Source organism: Protopterus annectens, chromosome 3.part1, assembly GCF_019279795.1.
Source record: "Protopterus annectens isolate FY-2018-M chromosome 3.part1, PAN1.0, whole genome shotgun sequence".
NCBI lineage: Eukaryota > Metazoa > Chordata > Ceratodontiformes > Protopteridae > Protopterus > Protopterus annectens.
This window is the reverse complement of record NC_056732.1, coordinates 799,777,206-799,796,918: the sequence shown is the minus strand read 5'-3', so window position 1 is coordinate 799,796,918 and position 19,713 is coordinate 799,777,206.

Sequence of the window (19,713 nt, the reverse complement as noted above, 5' to 3'; positions counted from 1 at the left end):
GAGGTGGACCCTGTTTTACACAAAATCTCACTAAGATGACAGTGATATATAGACCATATCTTATATAGCATATATCATAGACAGAAGTAGATTAAAAAATAAATAAGATAGCTGGATGTACAAGTCCTAGGATAAAAAAGTGCCTGATCCTGGTAGGTGCACTGGTACCAGGAATGGAAAAAATGACAGTGCAGAATCCTCAAGACATGGAAATATTCCTAAAATGGGGCTAGGCTAGGCCCAGGGAAGGATGCCCCCCCCCCCATTCTAGAAAGAAGTAGCAGTCCACAAAAAATCACAAAAACTGATAGGCCAAGAAAGAGCCATACAGATGATAGAGTGAACTATTGAGGATAAGAAAGAAATTATGTATTGTTACTATTATGCAAGAAGCCCAAAATGTCCAGACAAAGGATATATGAAAAGATTAAGAGAGAAATTAGAAGAAAGAAAAATACTTTTACAAGGAAAACTGTCAAAAGCTTAACATAAAACTTGTAATCATTAATGCAACATATCTCTGAAAAAACACTATATAGACCATGAAACCTTGTGCAGTTTGGAAATAGAAGTTACTGAAGAAGTGTGAAAATTCAAAGAACAAAATTTAGAGATGTTTGAAGGGTATAAAAAAGAAATATGGACATGGGAAAGAAAGAGAGATCTGATATGGTGCAATATTTACGCAAAGGAGAAAGCCAAATCACTTAATAAAAAAGCAGCCACCCCAAAGATATTTGAAGAGAAATATAGGCAAAGGCATCCAGATATGGAAAATTTCACAATAACAAAATAAGATCATGGGGACGGAGCCTGAATGGTTAACTGAAGGCATCGGATTTTTAGAGCTCCAGAAATGGTTTAAAATTCAGGAAATTATTTTTTTTTCTACGAAAAAGACTTTGAATAGTCAGATAATAGTCTTAAATAACAAACTAGAAGTTTTGGTGGATTTCTGTAAGAAATTTCCCGTCAAATTATATTGGGATCTATTAACAACTGGGGAAATGAGTAACCTGAAGAACTCCCATTCTGAATTAACACTAAAAAAGGAACTACAACTGGTGACTACTACACTACAATAATTATCAATGAGAATAGATGATTTTAAGGTTAATCAGGAAAATATAAAAGAGAACTGTCAAAAGCAAACAGATGTTTTCAAAGAAATGATTTAACAGCATCAGACTAAGACAACAGCTATTGAAACTTCTTTGAGTGACATTGAAGGAAGGCTCAGAGAGGAGGAAATCCAAAGAGACTTTCTTCTGAAGCAAAATACTAGGCTTATCAATAAAGCAGATGACTTGGAAAACAGGAAAAGAGGTCAAACATCAAAATCCTCAGCTTGCCCGAGAAAATAGAAGGAGGAGATATAATTTCCTTCTTAAATGCATGGATTCCTGAGGTTTTAGATGTTAAGGAAGGCTTTTCATTTGGTATTGAAAGGGTTCATTGAGCTTTGGGAAACCCAGCTTCAGCTGCAGCTTCATTGACATCTTCTACACTACCAGGGTCAATTATAATAAAGTTTTTATCTTTCATGGACAAAAACTGGTGTTAAAAACTGCATTGAGAAAGAGCCCTATAAAATATAACCAAAACCTAATAAGGTTTGATAATGATTATTCTGCTAAAGTGCTGGAACAAAGGAAAAAGGCATGGCCACTAATTAAAACACTAAAACAGAGCAATATTAAAACTCAAATGACTGTTCCTGCAAAAATAAAAATACTGCACCTAAATGAGATGAGAACCTTCAACAACATGGAAGAAGCTTTACTTTTTATCAAAAACAATAATATCATGGATATGGACTGGGCATCTCTGTCCCTGAAGAGAAACCCTGATAAAAACTCCTGGACTTATGTAAAAAAGAAAAAAACAAAAAAATGAATCTAAAAATAGCAGTTTTTGCAAAGTCTATCAAAGTTTCTACTGTAACCTAATTATTAATGATACATCAACTGGACTTAAAACTGTAATGTAAACTATACTCTTGTGTATATATGCAATATATATATATATATATATATATATATATATATATATATATATATATATATATATATATATATATATATATATATATATATATATATATATATATATATTTATATATATATATATATATATATATATCTATATATATATATATATATATAAAGGTATGTGCCTGTATTCTTCTTAATGCATTATTTGCTATATTTGATTTATATTATAGATATAGTTATAAAACATCTTTACTGTCCTATCTTTCATCCTTCCCTTTCTTTCATACCTTTTGTATGTATAGTAACTTGAATAGTTAATGTCTTATTCCTAATAGACTAAAATGAGATAAAATCCTAATAGTTAAGTTTCACCACATTTCTCTCATTTTTCTGATCAAGCATTAAGTAAAGGACACATTTTTGTTAACTAATACAGCAATATCAAAGATTAGCAATGTTGGTTTTATATGCTAGTAATTTACTGTTTAGAACGTTGCTTGTTTTTTTTTAAACTGAGAGAACGAATGATATTATAGGAAATATTCCTTTATATGTTATAGAAGCATGATATGCTATGTTGATAAATACTTAGCTTTGTATTATTATAATTCCTCTAAACACCGTGATGGAGTTGTGCACTTAGTATCAAGCATATATTGCAAGCAACGGCACATATATCCTTGGGAAAATGTGTTTGATAGGTCTGAATGTAATTAGTAAACATAATGTTGTTTGGATTAAAGCCAGACTGGGCTTCTGTATGGAGAAATTGTCACCACACAATGACACCTTGTTTAGGGACGTAATCTTTTCCATTTGTTCTGGTTGCCATTCCGGGCTGATTAACCTCATGTGAGAAGATTGTCTCTCCATTTTGAATACTGAAGTTACTACAGGAAACTGGTTCCAGAACTGATTAATGACTGAAAAGAGTGACAAACAGGTAAGACTGGTTTAAGGTGAATGAGGAATTGCAGACGTTAACTTTGTGCAGTGCAAGTAGTGCTGGCAGTAATGGGTGACAACATCATAACTGAATAATGTTGCATAGTGATGGTGAATGATGACTTTTGGATGGCTTTGACTTATAATGTGGTGCTTACTTGTCTATTTTGATTTGTCATACTGTCTGGGACTTGAATTGAATGGAGGAATGCTTGCTTCTTGTTCGGTATACACAGAACTTGGTGTGATGATTCTTGGGTGATATTTGGATTAAGAACACTGAAGAGAGGGAGTGCCAGGAGGGGGGAAAGTTTAATTTGATTTTGAGCTGGAAGGCAGTTGAGTGGGGAAATTGTAGCTCATGAGTGCTTAAAGGTGAAGATTTTCACAGTTTGTAAAACTCGCCATCTGGATAGCCAGTTAGCTCTATATCCATAACTGCTGTTTCTGTTTAGTGCTACTATAGCAATAAGTAAAGTAAGCTGTGATTGGTTGTCAACTTACTCATGGAATTAAGGAAGTATGACCATATTACGTGTTTGGAAATATATTTAGATATACTTTTGAGTAATTTATGTTCCACAAATAAGAGGATAAGTGCTAAAACAGAAACTTGAATTATAATTTATTTAAGCATAATAACATAGTTAAGTAAACAAGAAGCTCACTGCAAATAATACTCAGTATTGATATATAATATTGAACTGTTGTGCTTCACACTACTTTGCTCATATCTGTATAAATATCTGATTTGAAAGTTTCTTCAGTAGTCAAACTATAATTGACTAATTTAAGCATATTAAGATTAAAGCCTTATAAACATGTTTAAGATGATTAAAGCATATTCTAACTTTACTGAGCAATATTATTGAAATGTTATGATTGTTATATGATGTGAATAACACTAACAATATATGTTGCTTGTTGCAAGCCTTTGCAAATACAGGTTTAGATAATTTTCTGTGTTATAAAAGGATGTGGTGAAAGATTGGTGTGAACAATTAAACCAAATGTTATGTAAATATGAGTATAGATTCACATCTTGCTATTGTTAATCAGCTACTATTTATACTTAATTTGAAAAGAAATGGGGATACTCAGAAGCTAAAAGAGCTTAATAATTAACATAACTCAGATACATATGTTATGTATGTATAGATGGAAAGGATACATACATTACGTTATGAAGAAATATTAAGCCGAAACAGCTGAATGTTATAACATCATAATCATTGTATTTTAAAATAGTCTCCTTTAACACTTACAAACTATATATGGAGCGCCAATGAAATGGAAAAGAAAGTTAGAGTGATAGTCCACCTGACTTATTTATCTGATGTACTAGGAATGTATTTCATTCCATGTTGGGTATGGTTTAAAAAACACACTGTTTTAATTTTAGTATGCATTTTAGATTTTAAGACTTTCGTTAGTTTTAGTAAGCCTGACTTAAGCATATTCTTGTTGATTACTTTAGAGGAAACATTGTTGACTGAGATAGATGATTGTCTACAAATTAATAATAAATCTATACTAGAGGACAGAACAATTCCACGTAAATATAACAATAGATCAAACTCTTCTTCAAAAATAACTTGATATGGATCTTACTTTATTATCTTTAAATACTAATGGCTTAAATAACCAAAATAAAAGATTTAATCTACTAAAATATCTAAAATTAAACATAGCTCAAACAATACTCTTACAGGAAACACACTTTAAAAAAATACATAAATTTATATGGAACCCAAGTGAATATATGACCCTGGCATGTTCCACATTTAAATCAAAAATAGAGGGGTAACAATCTTATGGAAAAATAATTCCTTAAGTCTTGAAATTATACACAAATATGTAGATAATGATGGTCTTATAGCTATTGTCATCGTGAAGTTTAATAACAGGATGTGGACACTAGTAAACCTATACTGGTTTCCTGGTATTGGGGTGGGAACAGTTAAAAAACACCTAGGTATTATTATAAATACATCTAAATGAAATGTAATAATAGGTGGAGATTTTAATTGTATTACTAACACATCCTAAACTACTAACAAAAAAATCTCCATGGTTAACATCTACTGCAAAACTATTAAAAAGATGGACTGAAGCTTTAAAATTGAAAGATACTTACAACACTACAGATAACAACTCATTATTATTTACTCATCAAGATTATAGATTCGGTACACAAACCAGAATAGACAAATTATACATTTCTCAGAATCTTTTTACAAAAATCACATCCTTCTCAATAATCCTGTGTCCTTTATCAGATCACAATTCCCTTTGTCCTAAAAATGCAAATGGATTTTAAACCATTAAAACATCTCTAGCATTCACAGTATATCACAACAATTAAAGAATTCAATAAATGGTTAATTAGTGAACTTCATTTCTATTTTAGATATAAACTACAAGCCAGAAGTGAACATAATAATGGTTAGGATTCACCAAAAGCTTATATATATGGTAGAACAATTAGTTGGTATAAAAATAAACTTAAAGAATGGAAATCAGAATTAGAAGAACTACAAAACCAACTCTTATAATACAATCCAAAAAGGACTTCAATTTGATTGGGAACAAAAAGATAACAGAAGATTTAAATAAAAGATATAATGAAATATTAAACCATAAAACTAATTTAGACATGGAGAGATTAAAAATAAACTCTTATACTACTCCTCCAAAACACCTATACAATTGATCTGTTAAAATCAATATGCAGTCTAAAGCTAATGCTATTGTTAAGATTTTACATGAATAGAAAGGTAAGAAAGTTTTGGAAATAGGGGATATATTGGATGCTTTTAAGTATCATTACACAAGACATTATAAAAACAAGAACACTATAACGGACCAATTAAATTTAGAAAGTATACTCCCTAATATAAAAACAATCCCTGAAAACTTACAACAGGAGTTACAAAAACTAATTACACATAAAGAAATTACTGAGAAAATCAAAGAGAGTAAAATCGATAAATCCCTGGGGATAGATAGTTTAATTATAGAAATATAGAAACTATTGCCTACAAATGTAACCATATTGTTGCATAAAACACTACTTGAAATTCAAACTCATGCAACAATTTCCCCTTCATGGAGATATTCTTTAATCACCCCCATTTTAAAAGAAAATAAAGATTCTATTTGCTGTAGTTCGTATAGACCAATTGCATTACTGAATAATGATTATAAAATATTCATGTCTATTATGGTAAATATAATAAAAGCTCATATATCTTTAATAATTAATAATGACCAAACTGGGTTTATACATAATAGACACACACATGATAATATAAAAAGGATACTGACATTAATTGATTATTTAAATAAAGAAAATTCAGAAGCCTTGATAATTGGACTGGATAAATAAAAATCATTTGATTCTTTAAATTAGGATTATTTAATTAAAGCTCTAGATGCATTGGTGCTTCCTCTCTCCTTTACTACATTCATTAAAAAGATTTACAAAAATAATTTAGCTTATGTTAGGGCCCTTTATTTCAGAGGCAATCCAAATTACTAAAGGCACTAAACAAGATTGTCCTATGTCACCCTTTTTATTTGCATTGGCCATAGAGATACTGGCTATATTAGTATGGAGCAATCCAAATATAAAAGGCATAGATAATATATGACAAATATAATTCCAAGATCATGCTCTTTGCTGATGATGTGCTTCTTACATTATTGAACTCAAAAGAAGTGTTAGATGAGCTAGATTTATTGTTAGAGAACTTTCACAAGATCTCAGGACTTCATTTTAATAAACAGAAATCAAAATATATGTTATTGAATAAAAAAGGAAGTACAAATTGATAAGAATCAAATCCTAGGCAAGCAAGTCACAACTTTAAAATACCTGGGGACAGATCTGAGTGGAAATATACAGGAGATACTGAATATTAATTATAGAAGGGTTATTGATACAATAAATACTCTGGTGAACAAGTGTAATAACTTATTTATAACTTTTGAAGATAGATTAGAACTGATAAATATGGTACTACTTCCTAAAATTTTGTATGTAGTACAAGCTATTTGGTTAAAACATGAGAAAAGCTATCTTAAGGAAATACATCAATATTGTTAAGATACTTGTGGTATCCTAAAAGAAACAAAATTGCATACGCTCACCATATCAGACAATGGGATCAGGGAGGAATAAATTTCCCAGATATTGAATCCTATATAAAGGCTACTTTACTTAAAACTGTGATAGATTGGATAAACCCTAATTATACATCAAACTGGAAGTTGTTACACTAAATTATAGTAATAAATGAAAACAAGTTGTTAAAAAATACTTTAACTATAGATAAGGATAACATATTATGATATTTGTTGAGTTTAAATTTACAATATAATATAACTAAACCCACTAAGTTAAATTTAATCAACCATCTTTTTGAGACTTTTAGCAAATGTATTAATATGAATATGAATTTAAAGCTTTGCTTCACAATATTAACCCCTTTCAGTATTACTAAGATCTTTCCAGATAGGATTCATAGGGATATATTTACCTCTTGGGAACAAAAAAATTGAATGTGCTGGCAAAATTGCATACAAAAACAACAAGTTTTAGATATGCAATATCTGTTGTCAACTTATAGTTTAAATTCTCATGAATAGTTAATACTTCAGAATGTCTTGACATACTCCATGGATCTATGTAGGATAACAAGTAAATCTTCTTCCCCAAATCCACCCAAGTTTATAACTAGATTGTTTGGATTTTTATATAATAATGAAAATATGAAAATGAAACATCATATTTATATAATTTAATAAATAAAATATAAAACAACACCTAAATCAACATATTGGCAGTAAATTACTAAAGGATATTCAATACCTTTAACCTCAGAAAATAAATCAAACATACCAATTCAGTTAAATTAACTTCTTATTCTCAATACTGGAGAATATTTAACTGGAAATACTTACATAGATCCTTCTTAACTCCTGATAAAATTTCAAAAATTAATTCTTCTAATAATGGGTTATGTTGGCAATATCAACAGACCAACAAAGCTGGTTAGTCTCACATTTTCTATGACTGCATGAAAATTAAAGTTTTTTGGAATGAAATTAATAATTTCTTACAAGCAATTTATGCAGACACATTTGTCATGACCAAAGATTAATATTATTGAATATAAACGAAGGCTATTTTATAAATAAACCTAACCTGTACTTACTGTGGACAATGCTAGCTATAGCTAGGAAATGCATAACCAGGAAATGGAACTCTACCACAATGCCTAATAGAGAAGATTTGTTTGTGTTTACTGAAGAAGACGGCATTAATGGAGGTGAAAACTAAATAACTAAGAATGTTTCCTAAGCCATTAGTCAATAATCCCTGGAAGATAGTTTTGACATTGATTAACACTTTACAGGTGGAATCAGTCCCTCATGAAAACTGCTGTATCATAAATTATGTTTAATTATTTTTGTATAAACTTTCATTATTCAAATCTACTCATGTCAGGCTGAATGTAAATACTGTATATAGTTAATCTATTAATTAATATATTTGTTAACTGTAAACAAGTATTTATGTTTTTGTTTGTTATACATTTAAAAGAAAGATTATCTGAGTAAAAAAAAAATAAGATCACAAAGACGGAATGTAGAGCAGAAGATTAGTCAAGTAGAAGTTAAAAAATAGAAGCTGAAGTTATGGAAGATGGGCAAAGTGAAGGATTCAGTGTAGAAAGTCTAACACAGGTCATATCACAGCATGATGGAGCAACTAGTCCCCAAATTAAGTAGAAGCAAGAAGAGCAGTGGATATCTGAAGAAGAAATATGGACATGGGAAAGAAAAAGAGATGTAATATGGTGCAATATTTATGTAAAGGAGAAAGCAAATCTAATCAATGCAAAAAGAGCAGCACCAAAGATATTTGAAAAGAAATGCAAGCAAAGACATCCAGATATGGAAAATCATACAATACAAAAAATTTAGCTGAAGTGTTTGAGTGCCTTCTGTTTGTTTTGAATATTGCTGATCTCTGGCTGCATTTTATTTTGATTTGATGCTCTTCATTTAAGATGTGATCACTTTTATTTTGTATCTTATTCTAGAATTGCATTTGAATTGTTTTAAATTTTCTGTTCTGTTGGAGTTTTAAGAGTTCTAGGCTATGGTCAGTTAAAAAAGGTACCAAAGAATTCCTTTGCAAACTGTGAATAGCTTCAGTTAATTAGTGGGAGGAGCTGAAAAACAACATTGCTCTTATATTTAGAAATATCTGTATTTAGCGGAAGTGTGTGTGTGTCTCTTGTTTATGCTGAATATTGCTGAGCTGTGACTGCATTTTTGAGTTGTCTGCCCCTAGTGTAAATCTCACTTTGGATACTCCTCCCAGTCCCGTCACATCAGCCCATTCTACTGGGTAGAGAGAAATCATTTGGAAAGGCCTACTTGCTTAGTTTCTCAGCATTGAAATATTGTTTCCTTCAAACCCCCTCGAAAGCATTAGCTCGTATTATTAACCAGATGAAATCAACACGATTAATTACTGAAATACACTATAACAATACTACATATACTGACAAGGCAGATATCATGAAGACCTTTGAAAAAATTTTTAATCAGATTTATGGTGAGAAGCAGACACTCTTGCAAGATAAAGACAGAAAAGATTTTTTACAGAGAATCACTTTCCCTAATATTGACAAGGAATTTCATAGAGATTTAATCAAACCAATTACAGTTGAGGAGGTGTCCGGAACAATCAAGAAACTGAAGCCTCACAAAGCCCCAGGCCCAGATGGTTTGACCTCGGAATTCTACAAATCTTTTAGTGAGATTTTGAGCAGTGTATTGTCACAGACTTTTAATTATATCACTCTAAATAGAATTAATGATCCTCATTTTAATGCCTCAAGGACAGTTCTGATATTAAGAGAAAGGTGATTCCAAAAATCCTGATAATTACAGGCCTATATCACTTTTGAATATGGACATGAAAATCATGACATCCATTCTGGCGAGTAGGCTGAAAAAGGTAATAAACCCAATAATATCAGAGGAACAGGCGGGGTTTATGGATGGGAGGCAGACCACGGATAATACCTTAACGCTCCATACCTTAATCTCTTATGCGAAATATAAAAACCTGAATTTATATGCCCTAATTATTGATGCTCAGAAAGCATTTGATAGGGTTAATTTGGATTATTTATTTGATACATTACCTTATTTTAATATACCGCAGGAGTTTATCTCAATGTTAAGGATACTATATAGAAATGCATACACAAATTTATTTATAAATCACGAATGCTCGAATAGGATAAAATCATAAATGGTACCCGACAAGGCTGCCCATTATCTCCCATCTTATTTAATCTTTACTTGGAGCCTTTATTTTTACACCTTAAGCAAAATGTTTTTTATAATTCTCCTGTACTGTATGGAATAAAGGTTAGGATGGCTGCCTATGCAGATGATTTAAACATATATTGTACCACACCTGTTTCCGATATTGAAAAATATTAGCTGCAATAGAAATCTTTGAGAGAATTTCCAATTACAAGCTAAATTTTAAAAATCTAAAATATTCCCATTAAAGACACCCACACCTTTTTCAATGCTACCATTAATAGGACAAGTATTGACTGAAGAAAAGATAAAATATCTGGGAATTGTCTTCTCAACTGAAAATAGAGATTTTTATTAACAATGTAAAGTCAACTACAGATCAAATAACATTGGATCTTGAAAGATGGAGTAGATTGAAGTTACCGATGATGGCAAGAGCAGCTATCATAAGAATGAATGTTCTTCCTAGAATGTTATATATTTTAGAGCTGCACAACTCAGAATTACCAAAACATTCTTTAAACAGCTTCATATAAGATTGGGAAGATTTCTTTGGGAACCTAGGAAGACGAGAATTTCATATGAAAAATTGATGGCTCCAAAAAATAAGGGGGGGCTGGAATTACCGGATTTCGAAATGTACTATTTAGTGATTCAGGCCAATAGGATTTTAAAGACATCTTACTTCGATAGTGATAATAGAAAATGGACACCCAAATGGGTGCTCTTAACGTACAAGCATATAAATGAAGTGGGAGTCAACGCTAAAGCATTACCCTTTTTAAATAATTGGACAATGAGTAAATATAAGCTAATGGAGCACATCAAAAGTTCTGTAACAGCAATTCAAACTCTTTTCGCTTCCTTAAATTTAATAAAATATATGATGGTTTTCCAACCGTTTCATAGGAACCCAAATTTAACAATTGGTGGTCAATTGATTGATCTAAAGAAATTCCCTTTAATCATGGAGTTAACTGTACTCGATTTATATCCTTTTCTAGGAGTACCAGTACAGGATATTTTAAAAGAAATAGAACTCCCTATTTCCTATTTAATTATAGTAATACAGCTAAAAGACTTGGTTATAAACTATTTTAACAACTTTGAAATGAAAGGGGAAGATTTAATCATTTCTCGTAATCTATGGGAAGCGCTGTTGCAGGATAGAAAATATATAACTGCAGCATATAAATTGATAAAAGAGAGGAAGTATAATAATTATATTCTTTTATCGAGTTACTGGAGAGAAATTGATATTCCCAGACGACAATAAGATATTGGAGGCATTTAAATTAACATTAAAGTCCGTATCCCTTCAGAAATTAGTATTTACGCAGCTGATGATATTTAACAATGCATACTATACTCGTCTCACTTTGCACAAATTTGATGCGAAGAATTCACCCATATGCCCACATTGCTTTGATCAGACAGCAGATTTGCTTCACATGTCCTGGAGTTGTAAGTGCATTTATAAATTGTGGAATTCATTAAAATTGCAGTTACAAAAAATGGGTTACCAAAATTCAACACTCTCTTGGGAGTTTATGATTCTTCATATTCCCCCGGAGAATCTAAATAAATCAAAAACGATTGTAATTATGAATATTTGCCTATTAATGAAATTATATATAGCCACAAATTGGTTAAACCCAGCCCAGACATCGTGGGAAAATTTCAGATTGTTGGCAATAAAACACATCTTAGCGCATAAACTGTTAATTAGTGATCACAAGAAAAATATCAACAACATAAAAATCTGGGAGCAAATTTTTAATATTATTTTGGCTTAAGAGGTTACTATCTACTTTTTTCTCGGGAACCAGAATATAGTCTAAATCAACCTTAGATTAGATAGAAAATGTACAGAAAAGACAGATTGTTGGCTTGGATTTGTTAATGTTGAATTTTTTTTTTTTTTATTATTTTCCTTTTGATTGTTAGTGCTGTACCTTTGATCAATACATGAGTTTGATATATATGTAAAATTAACCAATGGAAGCATTTTGTATATATTGTATATAATGTGTGAATTTGTAATATAGTTGTGAAAAATAATAAAAAATGATTATTGAAAAAAAAAGAAATATTGTTTCCTCCCTTCCCACTTAACCTAAAGAAAGAAAAAATATGCACTTTATTCATCTGTTTTTATTGTATTTGTGTTTCTTCCTATTTTATTACTTACTGTTGCGTTTGCTGCTTGTTCTTAAAAATATTCAATTGCATTTATTCTGCTTCATTTATTATTGCTTGTTAGTAGCCTGATTAAATTGCAACTGTTAGTCCAAGCCTTTTTGGTTAAGCACTTGGGCTTCAGGCCAATTGTTTACATTAGGACGGTTTGTGGACTACAGTCTTGTGGTGGGAGAGGTAGCTTACAGCCTTTTAAGTTGGGGATAGCTGGTTGAAGCCTTAGTGTGTCTGTTATTCTAAAAGTGTCTTAACTTTAGTTTAAGCACTTGGGCTTCATGCCAGTTATTTTACATTAAGAAGGTTTATGGTCTATACTCTTGTGGGAGGAGAGGGTAGATTCTCCACTTCTGAGCTGGGAATTGCTGGTTGAAGGCTTATTGTGCCTGCTTATTTGAGCTGTTTCTTTCTGAAATGTGTGTACCTTGTTTGCAGTAGAATAGACTAGATTCAGACTTGCTGAATCTAGCTCTGTTTGCAAAACTTGAGCATTAAACCAGGACATTTTTTCTTGGAGAGGGTTCCCCTGCACCCTAGTAGCAGAAGTGTACAGTTAGACCTCGTGTGAGTGAAGGTTGCTGGAACAGGACTTACCTTTGAGCTTTTTAATTGGTTAATTGGTTAATTTGTTTAAATCCGTTTTCTCTTGTTTGCTGTTATATTTAAGCGTGTTTCTGTTCTCCTGTGCTAAATCAACCTAAACAGAGTTTAAGTATCTTTATCATAGCCTGGTTACATGCTTTGCTATATCCAGATTTGTTTGTGTGATTCTTGTATTCCTGCTACACCATCTTGTATTGGCCAGGGCCTGTCTGCACTTAGTGGGAGGAAGTGAACTGGTTGGAACTGGTCTGGCATAGGGTGTTTAACTAAGAGCTCAGGGACAAGGGCTGATTGGTCAATTCCAGTGTTTCTATTTTATTTTCATTTTTGTGGTATTTAAATCCCACATTTGCACGGGTTTGTGTTTGTTGCATGCCTCGTGCCACTGCTGCACTGTCTTAACCCTTTGGTTGGTATCTCAGCTGCATTTTCCCTTACCAGCAGTCCAGTGTAAGTGAGGCCCTCACTTGCAGCTATTGTATTGATTTTATCCAACCCTACTCACACCTATAGGTACTCTCCTCAGATAGTTCCCACTCTACTATCACTGACCTCTCTTCCACAGATTCTGACAGCCATGGATGGACAATTTCCTATGGTTTCTCCTGCTAGTCTAGTTGATATGGGCATCCTGAGACAGCATAGCAACTGCCTTATGTACACAGACAACCCTCTACTACTATCACCTAGGAACAGAAAATGTGAGAGTTGCAATTACATTAAGAACCTAGAATCCTTACTGTCTCAGTGTCAAGCCAGTACATCTCACACTAAGAAGCGTGTCTGCACAAACACGACAAACACCACACCTCTAATACCAACCACACTTGTACAACACACTCCTACATATGTGAAGGTTCTCAACAAAACCATACCTAAACAAAAGAGACCTCCAAAGCAAAAACACAGACATGCACATCACAACCCACAGCACCAAGCATCATACATAAAACACCTGTGTCTCTCAACTTCTAAGGTCCAGCCACAAACCCAGCATATTAATCATTGGAGTCTCTATCATGAGACACACAGATGGACTCCTCACCAGGCTAGAGTAGGAGAAAGTCATGGTAAGTTGCTTGTCAGGTGCTTGAATCCACCATATCACACACACATTCATGTCTCTTAGCAACAGGTACTGTTATGACTCTGTCATAGTCCTTCTTGGTGTGAATGACTTCAGACATGCCTCTCTGGACTATATGAAGACAAACATGATTGAGCTCACTGACTATGTGTCCCAGGCAGGTATGCTTAAGCAGCATCCTAATATCACCTAGAATGGTGCCTTAATAAAAAACAGAAAATGATTGACTTTAACAATTGGCTTATTCTGGTGTCTTTCCAAGGGGATCCAGTACTTGACAGCCTGGGAGGACATGATTGACAGACTACGATGCTTTGCCAGTAATGGTCTTCATCTGTCTCCCCCAGGCTTCAGACTTCTGCCAAAGGCTCTTGCCTCCTCCATAGTGCCTTTTTTTAGGCAAAGCCATAAGCATAAAATTACCAACATGTAAAATGCTTCTAAATGAAATTTAAAGATCATGCTGCTAAATGCTAGGAGTATTAGCATGAAACTGCACTCATTGCAAGCATTCATCACCCTGGAGGATGCTGACATTTGTGCTGTCACTGAAACCTGGTCCAAAGCTGTGGAGATCATCCCAGTCTTACCAGGTTGCTCACCCTACCATTATTTCAGACCCCAAATGGAGGGCTATAAAGCCAAAGGGTTTGGAGTTTCAATATTTATCAAAGACATACACACCTCCAGGCTGAACAAATGGTATGATGCACATGAGACACTCGTGCAGTTAACTGTTGACAAAACACTTATTCAAATCATACCTAATGTAACTGCAGACCCCCAGTCATGACCCAGGATGCCCATTCCACCTATCTTGACTTCCTTGAATCCATCAAGATTCAAACCCTCTATCCTGATCCTGGGTGACTTTAACTACCCATCCACAGACTGGAAAACCAATTCTAGCCCAAACATGAATGCCAGAGATTCATTGACTTCATCAATGCCAATCCTTTGGATCAGCTGGTTGAGACCCCCACGAGAGGTGAAAATATCCTGTACCTGGTACAGCTCTTGTACTCACTTTCCTCACTTCTCTAGAGGAAAATTGTTTTTTATTCAGGCATGTCCAAATATCAGCTCCCAGTGTTCTCTCCTGTCTATCTGATGAATCTGGGCATCTTGAGGCAATGTAGAAATTGCCTCATCTACACAGACAACCCTCTCCTCCTACAACCCAACACTACAATATGCGAGAGATGCACTTATCTAGCCAAACTGAAGGTAAAGCTCTTACCAACCAAGAATGAATGTGACAGTCATGAGGAGAAGGTAAACATTTGCACCACACCACACTCATCACATAGTCTCACTAAATCTACACCAACAAAATCCACACATAGTAACACAAAAACATTCGCAGAGGCTCTAAATAATAATCTGTCTAAGCAACAGAGAGCTCCATAGCAGAAACGCAAGCAACCTCCATCTCACAACACAACTCAAATGGCACATAGCTCACAGACTGAGTGTGCCACTCAACCACAGTCAATAAGGCAAAACAATGTACCCAACACACTAGTCATAGGTGACTCTATAGTCAGACACACTGATGTCCCACTCACCAGGCTAAACAAGGAGAAGATTTCTGTCAGCTGCCTGTCGGGTGCCAGGATCTGCCACATAACCCATGCACTCAGGTCACCCCATAACAAGTACAAATATGACTCTGTCATTGTCCATGTTGGTGTGAATGACCTGAGAAGTACCACCCTGGACTGCATGAAAAGAGACATGGAAGAGCTCTCCGATCTTGTAGCCCAGGCAGATATGACCCTAGCCCTGAGTAGCATTCTGCCATCACTCAGAATGATACCGCCGTACAAAGACAAAATGATTGACTTCAAAAATTGGCTAAGCTTCTGGTGTCATTCTAAGGTGATCCAGTATCTGTCTGCTTGGGATGACATGGTCGAAAGATCACGATGCTTTGCCACAGATGGCCCGCACCTGTCGCCCCTGGGATTCCAGATACTGGCTAAGGCTCTTGCTGCCCCTATAGTGCCTTTTTTAGGCAGGGTTCAAATAACAAATTCACCACCATAACAGGAACAGGCAAGCAAAAACTTAGGGCAATGCTACTCAATGCTAGAAGTCTAAATCTCAAAATGCACTCACTTGAGGCACTCCTTAAAATGGAGAACATTGATATCTGTGCAGTGACTGAGACCTGGTTCAAGGCTCCAGAGAGCACCCCTACACTACCTGGCTATAACTCATGCCACACTTTTCGGTCATGTAACCTGGACTGAAACACCAAAGGCAGAGGTGTGCTCATATTCATTAAGGATATCCACACCTCCAGGCTAGTTGCTCAGCATAATGCATCCGAGGTTATCCAAGTGCAACTAACTCTGGGCAAAACTGCAATCCAAATTGTAGCTTGCTACAGATCCCCCACCATGCCCCAGGATTCCCACTCCTCTTTTCTTGATGTACTGGAAAATATTAGGGTTCAACCAAACACGCTAATAATGGGCGACTTCAACTACCCCACCATTAACTGGGAAAACTACTCATGTACCAACTCCTTAGCTCAACACTTTCTGGAATTCATAAACTCCAATGCCCTAGATCAACTTATCCACACTCACACCAGGGGTAACAATATCATAGACCTAGTCATTACCAACATGAGTGACTGGTGTTCCACACCTGGTCAACTCCTCGTTGGTCCGATCTGACCATAAGCTTATCACCCTTGATATCCACATCCTGCCCCATCCCCCATTAAGGAAACCACAGTAAAAAATTTCTCCAAAGCCAACTTCATGCTTATTAAGACAGCAGTGGTGAACTTTATGACACCCATGCAGATGGACAATACAGTTACAACTGCTGAATCCTACACAAATGCACTCTATAAGCACGTACATGAGTGCATGGATTGTGCTATCCCAAACAGAACCAAGACTCTATCCTTCAAAAAAAGGAAGCCAATCTGGTGGTCCCCTGCCATAAACAAACTGTACAACAGAAGGAAGAATCTGTTGCAAAAGAGAGCAAAATCCCATGAGTGGAGGAGCTCCCTGGTCAGCCTCAGTAAGAAGCTGAGATCCCTTATAAGATCCCCCAAAGCTTGCTACGAAAACAAAATTGCCACTAAATCCAAGGACAACCACAAAGCATTCTATAGCTATGTAAAGAATCTAGATGGCAACACCCAGATATGCTCTGAGTTACAGCACAAAGGCATGAAAATTACAGAACCAACTGATATTGCCAACATCCTGGCAGATAGGTTCAGTGCTAACTTTACCCCCTTCTCACCCCCTAAAGAGCTCATCTCTATACAGGAAGAATGCAGAGTCCCTGTAATCACAACTACGCAGGTAAAAGCTGCACTCTCTAAAACTAAAACCACAGCATCAATGGGACTGGACAACATCCCAGGCTGCGTTTTACATGAACTTCAGAACGAACTGGATCCTCACTTAAGCACCATGTTCAATAATAGCCTCTCATCAGGCTTTGTGCCCAGTGAATGGTGCACAGCAACAGTTATCCCACTCCACAAAGGGGGTGCCACCACTGATCCCGGGAACTATTGACCTATTAGCCTGATGAGCCTAGTCTGCAAGGTCATGGAACGTATCAACATGGAACTCATAAAGAAAGACATTGGTAACCTCCAAACTCTGGATCCCACCCAGTTCGAGTTTGTGAAAAACATATCATGCCTCCTGAACTTGAATGACTTCTTTGAGGCAGTCACCAAAGCCGTGGATGTGGGTAAGGTGGTTCACACAGCCTATCTTGACCTCGTCAAGGCTTTCGGCATCTTCCCCATTTTGGAATTATAGCTAAACTCACTAAACTAGGTATAAATCCCTATGTCACAAGATGGGTTGCCAACTGGCTCACTGACATAACCCACACTGTAAAAGTTGCAGAATCCAAATCTGACCTCAAAGCAGTGACAAGTGGAGTACCACAGGGTTCCATCATGGGACCTCTCCTGTTTGGTATCTACTTCTGTGAAGTACAGGCTAACACAGAAGGCCTCTGGCTAATGAAGTTTGCAGATGACTGCAAAATAGGAGCCATAGTCAAGTCCTCAAATTATGTAGACATCCTTCAGAAGGGCCTCACTGAGACAGATGCCTGGTGTCAGAGCTATGGCCTCAAGCTCAATGCCAAAAAGTGCAGCGTTATCCCCTTTGGTAAAAACTCTGTACCCATGAACTACCACATAGGCAGCAATCTACTTAATACCGAATGCGTGATAAGAGACCTTGGGACCCAGGTGGACAGTAGTCTCTCCTTTGATAGTCACATCGCCACAGTAGTCAGGAAGTCCTTCTATGTGGCACACCTCATCATAAAAGGGTTCTCATCCAAGAAAAAAGAGGTCATTGTTCCTCTCTATTCGACACTCATTAGACCCATTATAGAGTACAATGCCCCTTTTGGAATGTACCTCACAAGACATCTGCTGGAGCTAGAAAGGCCACAGAAGCACCTCACAAAGAGGATTACTGGCCTCAAACAAATGCCTTACACTGACCGCCTCAAAAAACTCCAGCTTTACTCTGTAGCATATCGCCTACTCCAAGGTGATCTCTGCCTAACATATAAAGCTATGTCAAACCCAGAGCTGTTTGACAGGCTAAACCTAAAGAAATCCCAATCCCTCCAAGCTACATGCTCTAGGGACCTAAACTTTGTCACAACAATAAACAGGACATGCTGGAGGGATAGATTCTTGTCCAAGAGACTTCTTATATTCTGGAACAAGCTACCCATCCATGTCAAGCAAAGTTCTTCATTAGCACTCTTCAAGAAAAATCTTGATGAGTGGATGGGAAATAGGAAATACACCCCAGGGATCACTTCTGTGTCTCTGCTCGACAGTGGCACAGGAAAATAACTTTCCTGGGTGGCGTAAGCCATGGAACCTTGTTCGCTAGGCTTACGTAGGCCCTTGGGTCGATAGCCTAGTACCTACTTATGAACCTATAAACCTATGAACCAACATGAGTAGCCACTGAATCGCCCCTACAGTGCCATCTGACCATAAAGGGATCACTTTCAAAGTCAGCATCTCCCCTGCCACCCCCCCCACCCCCCACCGTGTCAGGGTCAAACAAAAAAACTTTTCTAAAGCTGACTACAATCTCCTGAGAGCAGGTATAAGCAGCTTTACAGCCACCATCTCTTCAGTTGGAACTAGCAATAATGTCCAAGCCAACACCAAAAAACTATATGAGCACATACATAGCTGTATGGACTCAGCAATACCTGACAGGACCAAATCATCTTCCTCAAGGAAGAGTAAACATGTCTGGTGGACAGCAGACATAAACAAACTCTATAATAAAAGGAAAAATATGCTGTCCAGGACCAAGAAGGAGCAGGTGCCGAGTTGTAAGCAATCTCTCCTTTGTCTGAACAAGCAAATAAGGTCACTGGTGGAATCCTCTAAGGCTAACGTTGAGTCCAAATTGGCCACATCCACTAAGGACAATCACAAGGCCTTCTTCACATACATCTGAAATCTCAAAGTTAACACCCAAATCTGTTCTGAACTGG